Source organism: Heloderma suspectum, chromosome 17, assembly GCF_057233095.1.
Source record: "Heloderma suspectum isolate Gila_16-S chromosome 17, 16-S_ref, whole genome shotgun sequence".
In the NCBI taxonomy this organism is placed as follows: domain Eukaryota; kingdom Metazoa; phylum Chordata; class Lepidosauria; order Squamata; family Helodermatidae; genus Heloderma; species Heloderma suspectum.
In genome coordinates this window covers 2,605,001-2,608,795 of record NC_139474.1, presented here as the reverse complement: position 1 = coordinate 2,608,795, position 3,795 = coordinate 2,605,001, and positions in this window count along the sequence as shown.

Sequence of the window (3,795 nt, the reverse complement as noted above, 5' to 3'; positions counted from 1 at the left end):
TCCACTTTATCTGAAGCCTTCTGGAAGTGTGGTGTCCAGAACCGGACGCAGCATTTGAGGCGAGGTCTGACCTGTGCAGAGTGGGGCGGCGCTATCCCTCCCTGCGATTTAGAAACCGGACCTCTGTTGACGCAGCCCAAAATTGCATTGGCCTGTTCTGCAGCCACATCACAGTCCTGACTCATACTCTGCTTGTGACTGACTACAGCTCCAAGACCCTCCTCACATATCGTCCCGTCAAGCCAGGTATCCCCCACATTCCTGTGCTGTTGAGTTCTCTTTCCTAAATGAAGAACTCCGCACTTGTCTCTGTTGAATTGCATCCAGTTATTTTCTGCCCAACCTTTTAACCTCTCAAGATCATTTTGAATGTTGTTTCTGTCTTCTAAGGTATCAGCTATCCCACCCAATTTTGTGCCATCTGCAGATCTGATAAGCATTCCCCCCCCACCTCTTCCTCCGAGTCATTGATAAAAATGTTGAAGAGTACAGGGCCCAGGAATGAACCCTGTAGCACCCCACTTCATTCATCCCTCCAGTCTGATGAAATGCCATAGCATTTCCACAACCTCCTAAGGAAGTTACCCGATCAAAAAATGAAGTAAGATTAGGCTGGCAGGGCTTGTTCTTGACAAATTCGTGCTGGCTTCCAGTGATCACTACATTCGTGTCAAAGTGCCTGCAGAGCACTTTATAATCTGCTGTAGAATCTTCCCAGGTATTGGTTTCAGTCTGACTGGTCTACAGTTCCCCAGATCTTCTTTTTGCCCTTTTTGAAGACAGGGACAACAATTGCCTGCCTCCAGGCCTCCGACACTTCACCCATTCTCCAGGATTTCTCAAAGACAATAGACAGGGGTTCTGAGAGTCCATCCGCTAGCACCTTCAGCACCCTACAGTGCAATTCATCTGGACCTGGGGGCTTGACCTCATTTAAGGTGCTTAGATATTCCCTGATCATCTCTCTGTCAGCCTCAAGCTGCACTCTTACCCCTTCCGCCTGTTTGTCACATAGGCCAGATGGGACACAGATCCTCTTTCGGGAGAAGACTGAGCCAAAATAAGAGTTGAGCAGTTCTGCCTTTTCTTTGTCATCTGTCAGTATTTTGCTATCTTTGCTGAGCAGAGAATTACTTTTGTCCTCTTTTTACTTTGGACATATCTGGTTCCTTCCTCCACCCTCTGAAGGAGAACGTTGTCAGCAAGGCGAGTGAGGAATTCCCTAGAGAGATGTTGCTTGGCAGAGTTTGTCCCCCAACAAATATTGGGGTAAAGTCCATTATTACTATTACGTCATGCTTCCTTGACATATCTGCAGTTTGCTTTTAGAAAGCATCATCCACATCTACTCCTTGGTTGGGTAGTCAGTAATAGACCCCAGCCACAGTATTGTTTTTTCCTTCCTCCATTTACTTTAACCCGAATGCTTTCAACAGGGACACCACGTTCATTCCCTTGAATCTCTGTGCAGGTGTGCACATTTCTAATGTATATTGCAACTCCTCCTCCCTTTCTATGGCTTCTGTTGTTTTGGAACAAATTATATCCTTGAATTGCTGTATTTCACTCATGGCACTCATCCTACCACATCTCAGTTATACCTATGCAGTAATATTTACCTTCTTGAATCAAGAGTTGAAGCTCATCCTGTTTATTTCCCGTATTCTGAGCATTAGTATAAACGCACTGAAAGCCACGAACGTTGTGCTCCAATGACCTCCCTGTATTTTTATTAAGAGGTTTAACAGGCCTCACGACAGCTGCTCTCCCAGTTCCTGCTACAGTGCGTGAGCCCTTACCTCTGCGCTTTCATCTTCATCTCCCCACAGGAGATAAAGCCCTCCTGATTCCAGTTTAAAGCCCTCCTGATCAAACTTGCCATTGTCTTCAGGCAGGGGAGCAAACATACTGCATACCTTGCAGGTCACCAGCACCGAACTGCCCTTGGATGGGAGGAGACCGCCTGGGAATCAGGTGTCCTGCATTGAGCAGGGGGTTGGACTCGATGGTCTTGTAGGCCCCTTCCAACCCTACGATGCTATGATTCTATGAAGCCAAAGTGCAGCCCCTAATAGTTTACCCTAATCCGATCTGTCACATGGGGGGGGGGGTAGTGTACACTGCTTTGCAAAGGCATGGCCCTGAAAGGCGGTCTATAAATGCTTTCAAGAAATACATTATAAAAAGGTTGACAACAGAGGGTAGTATCCAATGGTAGTCCTTTTTAGAGTAGACCCATTGAAATGAATGGGACTAACTTAAATCTCATTCATTTCAATGGGACTGCTCTACGTAGGACTAACATTGGATACTATCCAGAGTTTACAGCAGGGGTGGACAACTGGCGCCCCTCTCCAGATGTTTTGGCCTACAACTCCCACATTCCCTCACCATTGGCAAGGTTGGCTAGGACGGTTTTGTAGGCCAAAACAGCTAGAGGGCCACAAGTTGAGAGCCAGTGTGGGGTAGTGGCAAGAGTGACGGACTGGGAGCCAGGAGATCCGGGTTCTAGTCCCCACTCGGCCATGGAAGCTCACTGGGTGACTTTGGGCCAGTCACAGACTCTCAGCCCAACCCACCTCACAGGGTTGTTGTTGTGAGGATAAAATGGAGAGGAGGAGGATAATGTAAGCCGCCTTGGGTTCCCTGCAAGAGGAAAAAAGGCGGCATACAAATGCAATAAATGAATGAATGAAATGAATGAAGTTGCCCACCCTAGTTTATAGGCAGGCCCCTTCCCTTCATTCTTTCTCTCTCCCCCTCCCCCTCTATGATTCATACGTCTATTTTCTCTGCCTTATGGGTCCTCAATGCTTCAATACCAGTGCAGTGTGGTCCTTTCTCCTTCCAATTTCCTTGGCAACTCAGTTGATGGGCCTTGCTAAGGACACACTGTCCGCTTAAATGGACAGGGAAGTTTTGTTACGGAGCTCCTCTGCCGAACTCCACTGCCAACGCTTTCCTGGCTTTTGTGGAGTTTCCCCCCGCCCCATTCTGAAAGGTTGAAATGTCTCTCCTAAGTCTTAGTCGCTGGCAAGGGATGGCTTTGCACGTGTGATGCAGCCCTGCAGAGATGACTTCCATACTGTAGGGACAGACAATGTGGTGAGGGCTCACACCCAGGTGTGCTGCCTTGCCAGACCCTGGCCCATGGGACCCCAGCCCCAAATCTCTATTAGGGCTCTTGGACTTCTTCCCACAGCCCTGCGTGTCCATTGCTGCCAACAGAAGGTTTTCTTCTCAGCTTTATTGCCATTTTCAGGGGGGGCTGTAGCTGGGAAGGGAGGGTTAACCCTTCTCTCCCTACATGCTGCCCCCCTCCCCAATAAACCCTGCATGGCAAATACTTCCCAAAATAACTTCCACTGGTGCAGGAGGAGAGGTGAAGAAAGGGCTCCTGATAAAACTTTCCTGCTACTCCGTTTTGTGCATCTTTCACACCTGTTCACAGCCCTTGCAGATTAACTAACTGAGGAGGAACTCATGATTTAGGTTGATGGGGGAGGAGGTATGTGCATGAGCAAATGAATTAAACAATGTGTTTTATCTGGTGTGATTTGTTTGGGAAATGGATTGGCTGGCTCTGCCTTCTATGAAATGTAAAGAAATGCTAGTAATTCTTTCTAAATTTGCATATGTGTCATAGGTAAATTTTATGCAGATTCTATGGGCCTGGGCCCCAAATCTATGAAGTGCCTCGCAACACCCCTGCTTGGAGCTCAGTGGTGGAGCACTTCCTTCATATGGAAAAGATCCTGGGTTCCAACCTGGCATCTCCGGTTAAGTCTCTCAGGT